This window comes from Rhinatrema bivittatum, chromosome 2 (assembly GCF_901001135.1).
Source record: "Rhinatrema bivittatum chromosome 2, aRhiBiv1.1, whole genome shotgun sequence".
In the NCBI taxonomy this organism is placed as follows: Eukaryota; Metazoa; Chordata; class Amphibia; order Gymnophiona; family Rhinatrematidae; genus Rhinatrema; species Rhinatrema bivittatum.
The window spans coordinates 600884015-600902774 of NC_042616.1; the positions used below are offsets into that span (position 1 = coordinate 600884015).

At 42.6% G+C, this 18760-nt stretch overlaps 1 protein-coding gene across 3 annotated transcripts in view; it reads right to left on the reverse strand.

Annotated features, from left to right (window-relative positions):
• Window positions 1-18760, reverse strand: part of OSBPL1A (oxysterol binding protein like 1A) — a 546359-nt gene that overhangs the window by 258045 nt on the left and 269554 nt on the right. The window contains exon 1 of one of the 3 annotated variants that reach the window (XM_029591149.1): window positions 11099-11247. The exons of the other annotated variants lie outside the window; for them this stretch is intronic. The gene's annotated coding sequence lies outside the window, so the exon portion shown is untranslated. Of the gene's footprint in view, window positions 1-11098; window positions 11248-18760 lie in introns of those variants that run through there. 3 annotated transcript variants of the gene reach the window in all.

The window sequence follows — 18760 nt, forward strand, 5'->3', positions numbered from 1 at the left end:
ACATATGGAATCAAGCAGGATTTGATAGTTGTTCATAAAACCTGGAAGCTGGGATAAAATAAGTCAGTGAAGAATATTAGCTATAGTACTGGTGGTTGAGGTTTTGGTCGTCCTAGGACCTGTGGAGAGAGAGGGAACCAGCAACTAGGATCTGCTTCCTACCACACAGGCTGAGTTTGCTGGGAACCCAAGAGGGGGAATGAGGGAAAAAGCATGGCTAACCTATGCTATGTGTCCCGCATATATTTTCCCCAATGTATTTTAATTTTCTGGCAAGCTGAAAAGTGCAGCCCCTTTGCAAAAGCCTGTTAAAAATCAGTCCAAAAATAATTTTCCTGCTTTATAACTGAGATAATGTTCCCTAAAAAGTTTTCCCATCTGTACTGCAAATGCCAATATTAATACAAATGAGGCATCAAAGCAGCAGCTTTTATTTTTGAACCAAGGTGCCATTCCCCCATTATAACATTTAATTATCACTGCAATTATATTAAACGGAGGAAATAAAACGGTGAGAAAGGTGAGAACTGCTTTCCTCTAGACAACTCCTTGAGAAGCATCAGTGCTACAGCATCAGTGGCAAAATTGAGGCAGACTTCTTGTACGCCCTGATGTTTGAGCAGACATATGGTCATCGGGCTCAGGAACTAATGAAAACTGCGAGCACAGAAAGCACCAGCACACTGCCCTTCTTGCCCCCCCTACCCCGACCTGCAACTCTGCCTGTGCAAGCTGCTGAGTGAGACAGAGGGGCATAGCCAGTGCCCTCTCATCTTCCCACAGCAGAGCTCACCTGCCTTTGTAAATTGGAATCTCTGCGAAAGGATAAGCTACAGCAGGGGCATTGAGGATGGGTGCTCAGCTTCAACCCAGTGCCTTGAAAGTGCCCTTTTGGAGAGTGAAGGCTGGAAGGTAGGATTGCCAATGGCCTGGTTTTGGACCACAAAGTCCAATTTTAGGTGGCCATTGTACAATGTCTGGTCGTAAGCCCCGACTGAACACAATGTCCAGTTCCTCAAGTGGCTCCTCCTCTCCCCAGCACCACTTGCTGTATGAAGACAGGGAGAACTGCTTTCCTGTTAGGCAAGCACTGAGCTGTGTCCTCTCCCTCATCTTCTCTCCCAAGTGATTAAAAGCCAGGAGGAGAGAGGGTGGGATGCAGTCTCTCTCTCAGCAAGGGTTAAACTAAGGAGTCATCTAAATATTTCTTACAGAGAGGGTAGCGAATACATGGGCAGTACCTGTGGAGATGGTGGTGTGAAGGACAATCTGAATTCAAGAAAGCATGGGGCATGCCCAGGGCATCTGATTAATAGGGATTGTAGAGCCGAGTAGATGTGGATGGGCAGAGTAGACAGGCCATCATGTTTCTATCTATCACTTTTTAATCAGGCAACTGGTACCCAAAGAATTAGGGCAATTTCTGTATCTTTAAGGCACATTTTCTTTATCCTTTTTCTCTCTCCAAATAAAGTACAGAATAGTCACTTAGTACTAATACAGTAATTCTGGGTTGTTTTTTTTTAAATTTTCTCCTTTACCACTATGACTGGTTGTCAGATATCAAGCATTTTATTGTTTGTTCTGGGAATGAACAACTTTATTCCATGGTTTATGCAAAGAATGTATGTAAGAAAGAATGACTAAACAAAATAAGAAATTGGCATTGGTAGCAGGGGGGGGTGGATGTTTGTTGCCGCCCCCAATCAAAAAATCCTTCCTCTGCCCTGGTACAGAATATGTCAGAAGTTATGCACTAAATTAGGCCTTTCAGATGGGTATTTCTACTTCTCAACATGACTTATAAAGGCAAACACTCACATTTTGTGTTATGTGAAATTATGATTTCTGGGACAGTGTTATCTTGGTTTGAAGTTACCTTTCCAAGGAGAGTTTGTGTTAGAATGAGCTTTGACAGCACTTTTGTCTTGGGGGTGCTCTAAATTTGCCCAGATAGCTCTCTTACTTCCTAAGTTGTGCATAGAGCATTTCTGGCTCAAAGATGATGCTCCACCCAATGAAGTCTGGTAGACGTATATGCTAGAATGGAAAGATATTGAACTGGAAGCCAAGTTAATGAATACAAAATTAAAGATTTATGCTCAGGCTTCGAAGAGTTTTGCAATGAAAGTGCCACGGCAAAAACTTAATACTGCAGATGATACAGCTTAGATTTAATATTTAATAATCGTATTACTGAATTTGTTGCTGTTGAATGATTTGTGGGTATGTGTGTTGTGTTATGTATATGTGGCTGCTTGGCAGCCTTTTTGCAATGGAAAAAGATTTAATATGGGTTTTCGCTGGATTTTATTGCTTGTGTTAAGCAATGGTTAATTGCAACACAAATAAAAAATTTTATAGTTTTGTTTTGTGAGGATGGAGGGGTTTGGACTCCTTAAAGTATAATGAATCTCCTCTCCCATTTCAGTACACTGTTTTGACCTAAAGGAACAAAGATCAGCTAATAGAACAGACACTAAGTAAAATTTATATTTATATTTCACCCTCCTTCAAAAGAAAAAAAAAATGCTGAGATTACTTACCGGATAATCTCCTTTTCCTTAGTGTAGACAGATGGACTCAGAACGAATGGGTATAGTGTGCTCGTGCTAGCAGTTGGAGACGGATCTGACGTCAGCACGGGTACATATACCCCCACAGGAAGTGAAGCAACTCAATAATCTTCCTTGCAAAAGCTGTTATGGATATATGTGTACTGACGATCAATGAATTAGTGAAACAGGATTCCCCTGACCGATTGATAGAGCTGGAGACCGCCAGCGCTTCCAACCGGAAGGTATATTAAGAACATAAGAACTTGCCATGCTGGGCCACACCAAGGATCCCTCAAGCCCAGCATCCTGTTTCCAACAGAGGCCAAACCAGGCCACAAGAACCTGGCAATTACCCAAACACTAAGAAGATCCCATGCTACTGATGCAATTAATAGCAGTGGCTATTCCCTAAGTAAAACTTGATTAATAGCAGTTAATGGACTTCTCCTCCAAAAACTTATCCAAACCTTTTTTTGAACCCAGCTACACTAACATCCTCTGGCAACAAATTCCAGAGCTTAATTGTGCGTTGAGTGAAAAAGAATTCAGATTAGTCTTAAATGTGCTAACTTCATAGAATGCCCCCTAGTCCTAATATTCAAAAGTGTAAATAACCGATTCATATCTACTCGTTCAAGACCTCTCATGATCTTAAAGACCTCTATTATATCCCCCCTCAGCCATCTCTTCTCCAAGCTGAACAGCCCTAACCTCTTCAGCCTTTCATAGGGGAGCTGTTCCATCCCCTTTATCATTTTGGTTGCCCTTCTCTGTACCTTCTCCATCACGACTATATCTTTGAGATGCAGCGACCAGAACTGTACACAGAATTCAAGGTGCAGTTTCACCATAGAGTGATATAGTGGCATTATGACATTTTCCGTTTTATTAACCATTCCCTTCCTAATAATTCCTAACATTCTGTTTGCTCTTTTGACTGCTGCAGCACACTGAGCTGATGATTTTAAAGTATTGTCCACTATGATGCCTAGATTTTCTTCCTGGGTGGTAGCTCCTAACATGGAACCTAACATCGTGTAACTACAGCAAGGGTTATTTTTCCCTATATGCAACACCTTGCACTTGTCCACATTAAATTTCATCTGCCATTTGGATGCCCAATCTTCCAGTCTTGCAAGGTCCTCCTGCAATGTATCACAGTCTGCTTGTGATTTAACAACTCTGAATAATTTTGTATCATCCACAAATTTGATAACCTCACTCGTCATATTCCTTTCCAGATCTCACACACACATATACACATATACACACACACACACACACATACATACACACACCAACTGTGCCCGGCCACGCGTTGCCGTGGCTCAGTCTGGTTTAATTTCACAATGCGCATTAGCTCTGCTTCGGCCGTCCCAACTCCCTCCCCCCCCCTTCCCCAGCGGAGGAACGGGCTGAGCCGTTTCTCAGAGCAGCGACTCATCTGCCCTTTCCTCCTCCCCTCTGACACCCAGCACGGAGCGCAGAGCTCTATGGTCCGCACATGCGCGGTAGAGCTGCTTTGTACTGCGCATTTGCGGTCTGGTCAGAGCCCATTTATATTGTAGATAGTGTGTGTTACTTTAACGTCCAACAGATGGTGCTGTTTTTCCAAAAAAACATGGGTTTTACTTGTCACAGGTGTGACATCTATATAATATAGGTATATAAAAACACGCATGTATTGGAATGCAACGTTGTGTCAAAATTTCAAAGAAATCGGTGAAGAACTTTCAGAGATTTAAGATTTTGAACAAATATATATATATATATATATATATATATATATATATATATAAATAATAGGGTAAATAGGCAATTTTCCCAGTGGAAAAAGATACAGTGGAGTCTGTCAGGGATCTGTACTTGGACCGGTGCTTTTCAATATATATATGCCTATTTACCCTATTTTTCACTCCATAAGACGCACCTGACCATAAGACACACCTAGGATTCAGAGTGGGAAAATTAAAAAAAAAAAAATGGTGTGCTAAACTGGCTCTGTTCCCGGGCTTCTGTGAGTTTTATGGAGCAAATTAGAGTAGGGCATAAAATGTTTTTGTCCCCATTCCATCCCTTTAAATTTAATATATTTGAGAACACAATTTTTATTGATAAAAGAGGAATGGGTTGGTTGAACAGAATATTCAGTGGGCTAAAGATAAACTCACAGGGTTTACTAGCTTGGGAGGATGAATTGGGCAAACGGTTGGAGGAAGCGGAGTGGGATCAATTTGTGGGAGGATCTGTGGAAGTGCTCTCACTCTTAACAGAGTTGAACAGCAATACAGAATAATGCTACAGACTTATGTTCAGACCCGTTTGAAGGCAAAGAATGCAGATCAGTCAGATCTTTGCTGGAGGATGTGTGGACATGTTGGGTCATAGTCCCGTATCTTATATTTTGGTCCTGTCATTAAAGGGTATTGGAAGGAAATTAAAGATGCAGTCCAGGCAGTGTTCTCCTTGGATGTTCCTGATGACCCTAGAGTCTGAAGTCCTTAAAGATGAGGGAGAGGTTACTGCTCTATTATGAAACTGATTGCCTTTGGACAGTCTGAGGAACTTTGTAAATGGGTGGAAGTGGAGTTGCTCTCTGCCAGGATTCATTGGAAGATTAATTTATTCAAGCTGGTGTTCGAGCCGGTGATTAGACATTTCAAGGCAAAGCCATAAATGTATAGCATGCCCTTTTTAAACTTTTGTATTTACTTGTTTTATCTTATTTTTATTTTGTTTCTCCTGTCAAAGGACATTCTCTGGAATGGGATGAAAAAAGTATATCTGGGTGCATTTTTCTTAGCAACTGAGTGCTTGAATGATTATCAGATGAATATGTAGTTGATGTGTTTGACACAACTGGATTGTAGATTTTTAACCTTATGATGGATTTGATAACCTGTTTTTTGGACTGTACTATACTTTAAATTTGGAGTAATGATGGGTGTACTCAAAACATAACTCCCCTACCCCCCAAAATAAAAAGGCTCTTGAAACTAAAAGCCTGTAATTCTGAAATCCTCCTCAAACACAGCAACCAGGAACAGTCTTCCTAGTTAGCAAATGCACAGAAAGCTGTCAAAGGGAATGAAAGGTAGGCAAAAAGGACAAAGCCAGATTCAGATCCCAGAGTGGTACCAGAATACGCAATGGTGGTCGAATGTATTTAACCCCCTCAAAAATCTAGCACTGTCTGGATGCAAAGAGGTTTGCCTTGAACCTGTCTCTATATCAAGTCAAAGCAAAAAGCTGCACTTTGAGTGTACTGAGAGCCAAATAAAAAAAGTATTTATTATTTTTATATACTGACATTCAATCTCAATCGAGATATCACACCGGTTTACATTCAGGTACTGTAGGTATTTTTCTATCCCCAGAGGGCTTACAATCTAAGTTTGTACCTGAGGCAATGGAGGGTAAAGTGACTTGCCCAAGGTCACAAGGAGCGACAGGACTTGAACCCTGGTCTCCTGGTTCATAGTCCACTGCTCTAACCACTAGGCTATTCCTCCTCCCTCAACCAAACCTTCTAAGATCAAGGGTACCCCATTAGCTCCCTGAACCAATCCTCAAACTCTCCAGATTAACAATCTAAGGATGTGGAACATTTGAGCTCTTACCGCCAGAGGAATAGCCATGACTCAGCCAAACCCTGCCAAAGATTAAGACAAAACTGATCTGGATTTTTGTGCAGGACTGGCTTCTGATGCAAAATCATAGCCTGCATCTGCCAAAGAAGCAGCTCCTGGCTCTAAGTAAGGCCCATTCGCTCCTAATACTTCCTGAACATCCTAGGTTGAATGCAAACTTGCTCTGCACTACCATGCAGAAAGTAGACACCTGCAAATTCATGGCCATCACTTCAGTCTTGCTTCAGGATAGCTTTAATTCTAACCTGAGCATCCTTCAAAGCAGCCCCATCTTCCACCAGAATCACGGTCCTCTAAGTAACTGGACACTAGGGTATTGACTTTTAGGAAACTAAACTAATCCCTTGCCTTAGGGAACAGGGGTTAAATTCCCACCAGGGCCAGAACCCCCTTAAAGTTTCTCTGGTGCACTCCACTCCAAATCAGCCAGCTCTTGGACTGCTTCATGAAGAGGGAAAAAAGCAATGCTTCTTGCAAACTGACCAAAATAAGAGTCCTCCTTCAGTGACTTTGTTGAATCTGTGTCGACTGCCTCCATTCCCAGTGCTTTCAGCATCTGAGACAAGCCTGGTAATTTGTCCCAATGGAATAGCCACAGCATAGTTCTGTGCGGCTCCAAGTCCAACAGGATTTCACCCAAGGCTACTTCTCCCAACTCAACTGGAGAAGAGTCAAATTCCCTGAAGGAGTCACCCAAGAAAGCATGGCCTTCTTCCACCCAGTCCCCACCCTCTCCTCCACTGCTCGTTATGCCTTGGAGGGGGAGAGGAAGGACTTGAGTGTTTCCTGCTTCTCAGTGAGAGTGACCTCTCCTGGTGTTTTTCTTTAGGCCTTGCACACAGCCTTTCCTGTCCTCTGTAAAATGCCTGCATTTAAAAAAAATTCTACCCATGTAAAGGAAGCCAGATCCATTGCTGACAACATGGGATTGGACAAGATAGTCTCAACCAATGCCCATAGCTCCTGTGGATACAGGCAACAGGTGTGGAGAGGATCAGTCCTCTCCCTCTTGGCAGCCGGGGGGGAGGAGAATTCAACGAGTTCCCCCACTTGACAGGTGTTCCATATGCTTGCCTCTCCAACCCACAGGAAGAGGCCCCTGTGGGAGGAAAATTTTCTGGAGACAGTTCCCTCTAACATAACATGCCATACTGGGTCAGACCAAGGGTACATCAAGCCCAGCATCCTGTCTCCAACAATGGCCAATCCAGGCCATAAGAACCTGGCAAGTACCCAAAAACTAAGTCTGTTGCTAGTAATAGCAGTGGCTATTTTCAAAGTCAACTTAATTAATAGCAGGAAATGGACGTCTCCTCCAAGAACTCATCCAATCCTTTTTTTAAACCCAGCTACACTAACTGCACAAAGCACATCCCCTGGCAACAAATTCCAAAGTTTAATTGTGCATTGAGTAAAAAAGAACTTTCTCCAATTAGTTTTAAATGTGCCACATGTCAACTTCATGGAATGCTCCTAGTCCTTAAAGCATTTATGGCACAACCTAAGGGAGAAAGAGGTCTACACTGCTCACCCATGGTAGGTAGAGCACAGTGGAAGCCTCTTCCCATGCGTACTGCCTGACACCATTACTAACACATGCAGCCCTGCTGCAGCCTAAAATGGCAGCTGTCTGCTGCACGGTAACCGCACGGCCAACTTTGCCGCCTCCCGAAAACAGATGCCCTAAGGAGATGCAATGCCGCTCCCAGTTCAAGAGAGTGCCACTTTCACTTTGAGTCTCACTGCCGTTCTTAGTCACAAGCTGAATCTCCCCCCCCCCCAAAAAAAAGGTTCCCAGAATGCTTGCTGCAGCCATCCTATACCATCCTGACTGGAGAATAGAAACGTGTTGCATGCAGAGGGAACACAGAGGAAGTGAGAACAGTATTTGAGCCAAAGGCTACCTACTTCAGCTGGAAGCAATTTGGCTGTAACTCAACGACTGCCTGTTCAACTGAGGAAGGGAGTCTGGCTATCACCTGAGGAGCCCATCAGCCAACCTGTCTGGGCTGATGGTCACCATCTGCTGAAGACTGATAATATTGGCAGGCTGTCTGTGCAGTACCATAATGACATCAGCAAGTCAATTTATCTCAGTCTCCCATCTGCTGGCTGGAGTGCATTACCTACTTTACAGATTTTTTTTTTTATACTGCCTATATCAAACTGTGTAGACTGGCCTGCCTGGATGAAGAGGGATTAAGGGTTATTCACTCACTTCTCCAAACCTGTTCTCAAGGCAAGTTAAAATTCAGATATAGTAGAGTAAGCCTCTGCCCCAGAAGGGTTACAATTTAAAGGCTTGATTCACTTAAGGCATGACTACCATTCTGACTATGGGAAAATGCCTTCATGCCTTATTCATCAAGCTTGTACCTGGGGCAACAGAGGGCAAAATGACTTGTCCAAGCCTATTGCTCTAACCAGGCTGAAACCTTGTGGATTGGTATTACTGCTCAGAAGTTTCAAACGTGTTAATTCAACCCATTTGTGGCTATAAAGTTGGAAAAGTTTCAGACTTTAAAAGCTTTCACCACATACTGTATTAACATGCAGTAATGGTATACTAGTTTGCTCCTACATTGGAGATAATCTCATCTGAAATCTTCACAATTTGCTACAGAATCATTGAGGAACCTCTTGGAGGAAATATGGGAAACCACATCTACTGGGATTTTGCTATCTACATCCTTGAACCAAGCTCAGTGTCAAACTATTTTTATACCTAAATTTAGATTTCACCTTTAAAATGTAAAAGTTATACTTTTGACATTGTGATTTTTTAGCTTTATCTATTTTAACCAGTATTTCAATTCATTTTTTGAATTTTTATTTATTTATATAGTTTATGACTACCATGAATATATTCTCATTTCCCATTACTCCCAGGTATATTAAATGACAAAGCTATTGAAATTCTAAAATCTTTGTGTGCTTCAATAAAGTTGCATTTTCTCCTCTAATCCCACCTCTTACCTACAATAGAACAGCTGGCTGCTTGAAGGGAGTACAGTATACCCTCTAACAGCAACCTACATGATAAAAATTATTGGTCATTTGTGAGAGAAAAGCAGTTAAAAGTGCTATTGCTACATCAGGCAGAAGCTGCATACAAAGTTTAGTCACGAAGGTAAGTGTGTGTGTGCATAATGACCGCATGCTGCAGGGATGACCCTGTACAGAAGCAAGCGTGCTGGAAGACACCAGACATCTAACACACAAGGAGAAGCTATCAGGTCATGCAGTGCATGGCAGGAGGCAGAACCAGATTGGATGGTGGTGGTGGGGACACCAAACAGCAGATTAAGACCTTTAACATAACAGTTAATGACAGCAGATAAAGACCCAAATGGTCCATCAATATACATCTGAATGCACTCCACTGTACATTAAAACAGAACAGTGTGGACCGATGCTACAGTTCAATTACCTAACACATTTAGCCTACTTTTAAATATGAGTTGCTTAATTCAGCAATCTGATAGTGATCTCTATGAGAAAATACCATTGGAGTAAGTAGAAAAACCTTTTCAGCTGATCTGGAAAATATTCCAAGAAAAGGTACAGAAATTATTCTGCATCTAGCATTAGGAGAGCATGGGATTAAAAAAAACAAACATGTAGATTAATACTCCCCTGTACTAACTAATGGACTGCATACACTATTACTATAGTCTCCCTTTGTCAACATGCACATTACTTTAAAGACTAACATATTAAGCAAAATCCAATTAAAATGTATGGTAAGCATGACTAATTGACAGTTCTGAGCTACAAAATCCTAAGGAGTAAGGTTTCAATAAATAGGTACTTTGTAAATCAAGACTTTCATGTAAAAATGTAGCGCTGAACAGATCCACTGCTTTCCTCTTAATATAACTAGATAGATTTTAAAAAATTATATTGAATTTGAATTATAGCACTTTCATGGAACAGAGGAATGCTTAACTAGCACAAAGTAAATAAATCTGCTGCACATTTCTAAAAAGCAATAAAGTGTTAAATTGATCTGTGCACCTCAATTTTTTTTTTTTTTTATTTGCAGCCAAGGTCACAGCAACATTGCTATCACACATGTGGTTTAATACTGCAAGCTTCTCCACACTAAAGCTAATTCCCAATGATTTCCTGTTTTACTAACAGGTTAATTACACTTTAGGATTCTCCCTATTCTCAAGGGGGCCCTAGAAAGGATTTGCCCCCTTGGCACACAATGGGAAGAAAATGTTTATCTTCCCATTTTATGCCTCCAGGGCGAACATTTTTTTTCTAAACAAGCCAATCCTCAAAGGATGCAGCTTTCCCAATCAGAGAGATGACCACCACACAGAATAAGATTTATGGTATTTTTTTTTCTTTGATCTAAGCATAGATGTCCATAAAGCATCCTCCTATTTAACTCAAGGACAGAGTTAAATAGGAGGATGCTGGCAGAAGTTGCAAAACTGTCAGTACTTCCCTCATTTCTATTACAATTTGCTTTACAAACAAATGCTGGCCCCTTCCCCCGAGTTTCTCATAAGGATGCAAAAAAAATAAAAAAATAAATCAGATCATATCAAAGAAATGAATCTAGTTATGGTGAACCATTAACCTTGCCAAATGTGTATAAGCAGAAAGCAAACCACAACCTATTTTCTTCTGCAGCTACTTTAAAAGATACTGCCAAAAACAAAAACACCTAAACCTGAATCTGATGGAGGTATTTTCAGTCACTTTTTTTCACCTTCCCACATTCTGCTTTGGTGTGTCTACTAACAATACAATTAATCCCTCCCATCACTGCACAGACAAGACAGGTTCACTGGTTTCTCGGTTTTCTGATCCCCAAACCCAGACACATGGACAAAAAAATTTTTTTTTTTAAATCCCATAAACACACAGGTGTACCTTTTTCAAGTCTGTCTGGTTAGCTTTTCTTCTGCATTACTTCTCTTGGCTTTGTACAGTTTCCACTTCTGGCACTGCCGATCATCCACAGCCTTGTCATATATTCTCCTCCGCTCTGCCTGCCCTCGTCTCCCTGCTAATTGTAAACCTCAGCAGAATCCTATCCAGGGTAGAATGGTGGCGGCAGCAGCAGAAGGTACTGCACAATCTGTGCTTGCTAGGACATCTTCACATGTAAGCTAGCTCTTGATTGGCCATTCAAGACAACCTCCGATTAGCCAGACAAGTCTCTCTTCATTGGTTAGTACAATTTTCCCTCTTTTTTTTCACCTTGTCTGTTAATGAGGACAGCTGGTGTTCATTTATAATGCTATTAAAAAATATATATATCCCCTTCCAACCTTTTTTTTTTTGTAAAACTCCTTATTAACTGCATTAACAAGCTGACATTCTGCAGCTAGCAAGAGACCTGAACAATTTTACTATTCAGTGTGCTAGGATCTGGTCCAGTGATATTGTACAATAATGGAGATGTTGCAAGTTTGTAGAATATTTTATAGATAAATTATGGTGAAAAAACCCCCACAGATTTACATCATGGGTCCCTCACTCCAAAAAAAAAAAAAAAAAAGAAGAAGTTCTTTGGTTGCAATTATGACTTCATAAAATTTGCATGCTTTCAGTTCCATTTGTTAGGATAAAACTGTTCAGTTTCTGCTCTGCAATATTTTACTGGAACTCTGACACCTTGAAGTCCCAGACTGAAAAACACTGGTATTGTGTCTGAATTCTGGTTCCCCATTTATAGGCTCTGGAAAAAAAATGCCACAGCATACAAAATTTAACAGATGTTTAGCTGTGTATTTTGAAGACTGTGCTGCAGAACTTGCTGAAAACAGACTCTTACATGCCAAATAAAGGAGCTTTGACTGCCTAATGCAGATGTGGCATTTGAGAGAGAAAGACAAGCGAGCAGGACTCCCATCTAGGGCCCCAGCACACAAGGGAGCCCCCCTTTGGTTAAGCTCAAGGTCATCGCAGACTGAGCTTTCAGAGTGCCCGATACTGGCTGGACCCACTCAGTTTCTGCCCTGATCCAATACTTCTACCACCACCTATGGCCTAAAATCGGTAAATACTTCCTTTAATTCTTGTTAAGACAGGAGATAATCTGTTTCTCTAAGGCAGTTACGTACAGCACACCTCACTTAAAACCCAACTCACTGCAGGTACAAATGTTTGCGATAAGCCACGTACTTTCTACCTTAACAGGAGGGTTTGCCCATCACTAACCCCTTCTAGTACATGACTTTGAAACCTCTCTCGTCCTCTGCCTTTGATGCGTTCCCAAGGATGATGTGCCCAAAAACAATATAAAATGATGATCTGAGATGAACAGTGGGAAGGCTTTCTAGCCAGTACTCAGATATCTTGCAGAGAAGCTAAAATTAAAGAACACAGTTTAAAATATTGAACAGATGGTACTAGACAGACTACCTAGGCAGTTTCTCTCTCAAAAACAAGATGTGGTGGGAACATCAAGATGAAGCTAGACTGTTGTAATACATCTTGTGAACCTGAAGAGGCTTTAGAACATACCAGGATAAAAGCTGTGGACTTTTGACAGACAAATGGGCAAGTCACCCAAAAGTCACATGTATTGGTTTATTACATCTATTACAGTGGTCCCCAACCCTGTCCTGGGGGCCCACCAGCCAGTCGGGTTTTCAGGATATCCACAAATTTGCATGAGGGAAAATTTGCATGTTATGGAGGCAGCGCATGCAAATTTTCTCTCATGCATATTCATCGTGGATGTCCTGAAAACCTGACTGGCTGGTGGGCCCCCAGGACAGGGTTGGGGGACCACTGATCTATTACAAACTAGGGAAAAGGAAGAGTGGCTTAGAGCTTATGGAAGCCAGGGTTCAAATCCCACAGATGCTCCTTGTCACCTTGGGTAAGTCACTTTACCCGCCTTTGCCTCAGAAACATGTTTAGGGCTTGATTTAATAAGCTGTTTTCCCATAGACACAGAATGAGGAAAAGCACATTGGTGAATCAAGCCCTTAGATTGTAAGCAGGGAACCACCTACTATAGCCAAGTCTCCCAGAGTTCAGGTTTGAAAAGGCAAGTCATGAAACCTAAAATCCAAATCCCAAGTTCAAAAGAATTCTACAGAGCGTGGAAATCAGGCATGAACTAAGCATTAAAGACTAGTACAAAGAGTGCAAACTGCTTCTTACAGAAGAATGATGTACAGAGGCATGACAAAATTGGTTTTCAATAACTGGTTCTCCTTTCACAACGGCATCCAATACTTATGGTCCTATGACAATTTGCTCCTTAATGGTTATTTTAACCAATTTTCTCCTGCTCACCTGGGCTTCCAGCTCACTTGAAACCAGAGCTGGGATCCAGCATCAGCCTGGGAATTTCACGTACCACCCGCCCTCCCACATCACTTAGCCCAGTCATTGCAACAGTCCTTAGCCAGGGACCATACGCCAGAGCTCCTTCTAGAACTCTAGCATCATGAGCCCCAAGTCTGGCCACTAGATGTCACCACCGTGCAAAGACGCCCTCCACCCAGGAGCGGCAAATGCTGCCTCTGCAGCACTCCCAACCCCCAGTTGGGTCCAGGAAACAAAAAGACCTAACTAACCCAGGAATCAAATCCAGGTCCCCCAACATGGCAGCGCCCAGCACTATGGCAGTTTACGAGAAAGACCCAGGATCGCTTTCCAGACCATGGCCAATATTCTCTAAGGCGTACCTCCACCAGTATCTCACCAGGCTGCTTAACCCAAATCACTGCATCGCCACCACTCATCAAGTCCCAGCAAGAGGAGCAATGGGAGCCCATGTCCACCCACTGCTTACTGCTCTGCATTGTCTGGGCCAACACAAGCAATTTCAAAGCTACTCATGGGCCAGTACTTCCTGGCTACTGATCTCCTGTATCGTTATGGAAAGGCAGCTGGTAGGCAGAAGGCAGATGGTCAGATACTGGGGGAAGACTGGCAGAAGCATATTCTGGGGGAAGGAGAGAAGATGCAGGCAGTGAATGGGAAAGAGGGAAAGAGAGCAGGGGGGGGCAAGGAGCCATAAACAGGCCAGGATATCCACAATGAATATGCGTGCGATATACCTGTATACACAATCTAGGATCGGAAGTGGCCACCACTGGAAGAGGTTTGGTGGAGACAAGAGGCAAGAAATGTGGAGGGATGAGAAAGGCCTAAAGGTGAGGGATGAAGTGGAGATGGAGATGGGAGATAAAGCACGGAAGGTAGGAGAGAAGAAAAGTGGAGGGACAGGCGAGAGCTGGGAAATATGAAAAGCTGTGGAGGCGTGAAAAGAAGGAGAAGGCAATGAAGTTAAAAATGTAGAGCCTGAGCAGAGAAAGATGGCGAGAACAAGGGAGAAAGGTGAAAGAAAGGGAATGGATGCCACAGAAGACAGCGGTGCCTATGGTAGAAGTGTCACATGACAGGAGACTTCCCTCCTCCTTGCACATCCCCTGGGAAGTTAGACAGGATGTTGGCTGGGGATCCTGCAAAGGCAGCAGCAGTCACAGCAGCATGTGGGTAGGGTGAAGGAAGGGAGTTTCAGTCACTGCCCAAACAGTAGCGCCTTCTGGCCAGACTCAGAGTGAGCCCCTGGCCAGTGATGGTCATGGCAACGAATGGATTACATTAAAAAAAAAAGTGGAAAACTCCCAGTAGTTGAAAATAAAAAGGCTCATGTAACTGTAGCCCAACGAAACTGCAGAATTAAAAGAAACAGGACTACCTGGCTCTGCACGCCCTCACACCCACATATTTTGAAGTGTTTCTGATTTACAAAATTAAAAACTAAGCTGCACTTAAAAAAAAAAAAAGAGTTGCTGAGACATTTGACACCTTGTGTAGAAAGAGGGTTTTCACATGTACTGCATACATGAATTAAGAGGAAAATACTACCCTTCCCAGGAGACTCAGCAGGACTACGTGTTGCAAGTAACCCAAAACACATTTGATTGGAGTCAGGGGACTGCCTCCCTCCACCCTTACAGGTCACCTCTCACCACTAGCTCAGAGGTCAGAGGAAATGCCATGAGGTTTCCAATAAAGAGACCACCACAAAAAAAAAACACAGATCTGAAAATAAAGACTTCTTCCCTTAACATCTACACACTACACATCATCTGGCACTTCAAACACAATTTGCATCCTTCTGTCACTTGCATTTGATTCAAATATTTTAAAAGCATAGTTAAGTCACCAGTTTTAAAATTCTTCCAAGTCAAAAATAAACTGCAAACAAAAGTTTCACAGGCCCACTGCTTACTTCCCTGACTCCCTAATGTCAAGCTAAACTTGTGTGTATACAAATTGCATCCTTTCTTACCTGGAACCTCAGAGATAAACAGTGGCTTTATGACCCAAAACAGACAGCACAAAGGCACAGGTTAAAATGTTCTCTTATTTCAGCAGGAGAGCGACTGCTTATATCAACCAACTCTCTCAACAAGCAAGCATTAAATCCCAGTGATGAATGGGTTTACAGTTAGTGCAATTTTCATTATTTGTGAACATCCAAATAAAGCACAGAGAAAAAAAAGGATGGTATAAGGAAGGCAGAGCACAGTTGATTCAGTGTCATTTTTATGTGCCAATTATCCAGCATCCAGTAGAATCTACCCTCATGTCTCACATCAAAACGAGGATTATGAAAATCATTAACGATTACAGAAATACTAGTTGTAAACAGGATTTCAACTAAGCTGCACCTGCTCCTAACATGCATAATGAAAGTTACCTTGGCGTTTTTACAGCTTCAAATTCCTTTTCAAAGGACAAAAAAATTTGTAGTGCATGAGTTTTTCAAAGACTTCTCTGGTCTCATCTCCAGCTATTTGAAGAGGTTTATGATTAGTGGCAATTTTCTTATAAAAAACAAATGTACAAGACCAGGGCCAGTGTCAGCCTCCACCTTTCACAGGGAAACAGGAAAGTTCAAAAATGTGCTGCCTAGCAGAAAAATCAGCACTGTCCATGAAGCATCAAAAGCTTTTGTAAGATGTCTCTTAAAAAGAATGAACTGAGCTGTATAGAGGGATTGCAGCGATGCACCATTACTGACACACGAGTGCATTAACTTCTCTCTCGTTTATTTATTTTTAAATGGGGGTCAAGTATCTCATCTTGGAGAAAGCAAGCTTTGATGTTAGGAGAGCTGGGTGCAAGGTAGGTCCAACCTGCCAAAGTAAAAAGTGTTTAGCATTCATTTTACCTGTGTCAGGTTCCAACATTGCTTAAAAAAAAAACCAAAAAAAAACCCCCACCACAGCAGCAAGCTTTTACTGCTGAAAATGGCTGTATATAGAGATTACTGTTACACACTTCATGCTATCTCCATGCTTTGAGATGCCTGAAATGGGAGTATTAACTTCATGACTTGACTCCTAGCAAGTGATTCCTACTTTTTACTCCATCCTTTTATTTCTGCACTAAGAAAATGAGTCAAGTAACATGGAATAGATGGGGCCTGGCTGCTTCTGTGGTGGGAGATACCTAACTTTTTACTTGCCATAATAGTAGTCCACTGCAGGTGTTAAGAAAAACAGATGTGTTCTACCTTCAATCCTTTTGACAGGCCAATACAGAAAAGGTCATGGGAGAGCGGGTGATTCAGGGGGGACAAACATGCAAATTAGGGTCCGCGGTAAAAAAGAGGCGCTAGGGACACTAGCGCATCACTAGTGCCTCTTTTTTGATGGAAGTGGTGGCTGTCAGTGGGTTTGACAGCCGACACTCAATTTTGCCGGCGTCCGTTCTCAAACCCGCTGACAGCCACTGGTTCGGAAATCTGATGTGGCAAAAGAGTGTCCGGTTTGAGCCACGGGCCGATTTAAGATTTTTATTTTTATTTTTTTATTATTTTAAACTTTTAAGAACTCAGGCTTAATATCGCCATGATATTAAGTTGGAGGGTGTACAGAAAAGCAGTTTTTACTGCTTTTCTATACACTTCCCTGGCGCTGGCAGAAATTAGCGCCTACCTTTGGGTAGGTGCTAATTTCTGAAAGTAAAATGTGTGGCTTGGCTGCACATTTTACTTACTGAATCGCGAGGGAATAACTAATAGGGCCATCAACCTGCATTTGCATGTTTTAGGCGCTATTAGTTTCGGGGGGGGGGGGGGGGGGGGGGGGGTTGGACGCACGTTTTCAACGCGCTATTACCCTTTACTGTATAAGGGGTAGAGCTAGCGCGTCAAAAAAGCGCGTCCAAACGTGGGGTAACAGTGCGCTCTGCTGGAGCGCACTGTACCGGCCTGTGAGTTTGTTAGATCAAAAACAAAAGGCTACAATGAAAAAAACAAACCTTACCCCCCCCCCCTTCCTAGCCTCCATAAGGGACAGATGCAATACAGTGCACTCAGCCACAGAGACCTGTGTTAAATAGGTGCTAATCCTCCCCCTAATGCAATAGGGGATTAGCGCCTATTTAACCAAGGCTATTACTCATTCACTCCAATGCAAAAAGATGTCACAGACCCACATTTATCACTCAGCTATTAACTCCTGCCTGGAGCAGGCGTTAATAGCTGAGCACATTTAAAGAAGTACAGAAAGGCTGTTTTTCTGCACTTTTTTTTCAAAGTTAAAAAAAGAGAAAGAAAAACCTCTGCCGGCCGCTTTCAAGACAGATGCCGATAAACTCAGCGTCCGTTCATAACTGGCAGACCGCCAGTTACCGTGGGGGTCGCGTTAGCAAGGAGACGCTAACTTAGGGTTGCTTGCACAATCGCCTACTTGCTAGCGCGACCCCCTAATTTGTGTATAGCATGGCGCCTCCCTTGCGGGCACCATGCGCACAATAAAGCAGGCACTGATTTTTCAGCGCCCATTTTGTATAGCATCGGCCCCTATGTGTCTAGAAGCAATGTCTAGGTGACTAAAGTCCAAGCCAGGAGCTGAGCAAGGCTCCCTACCCATTGCAAGACATGATTCAATTCATTAATTCAAATTTCAGAAGCTACAATCTGCAACTGTACTGGGTGCTGGGATTTAGAATGCAAAAAAGGTTGCAATTCCTATGCACCTATGTGTACCTATACCCAAGGCTCTAAGTTCACATATCTGGTGCGGACACAGAACAGCAATTCTCAGTTGTGCCGCCAGCAGAGAGCGGCAGGAGGGAGCCAGCCCTGCTGCTGCATGCAACCTCCTTTTCAGTTATTCCTTATCCCCTCTGCTTTAACCCCTGCAGCCAGCTACAATCACAGAGAAGGGGAAGGAAGTGCTGCAGCTGTCCATATTGAAGTCTTTTTTTTAATACTCCCTCCAACCAGCAGGAGGAGTCAGCAAGCAGCAGTGAGTCTTTCCTGCTGTTGCCTCTACCACAAGTTTTATTCTGCAGTAGGAACCACAAGGCCCCATGCCATCAATACCTAATGGCTCTGCATGTTTTTGACAGTAGAGGGAGGCAGTGGCAGCAGGTTAAAAGTGCTGCTTCACTAACTCTTGCTAGCTACACATTTGAGACATGTTTAAACGCTGTTTTCTAGAAAAGTGTGTCTATACATGCACTTCATTCTTAGCTTTTAAAAGGCAAAGCCCATTACCTAAGGACCACAAAAAAATAGCTTCAGAGCCACAGATGAACCCAGAT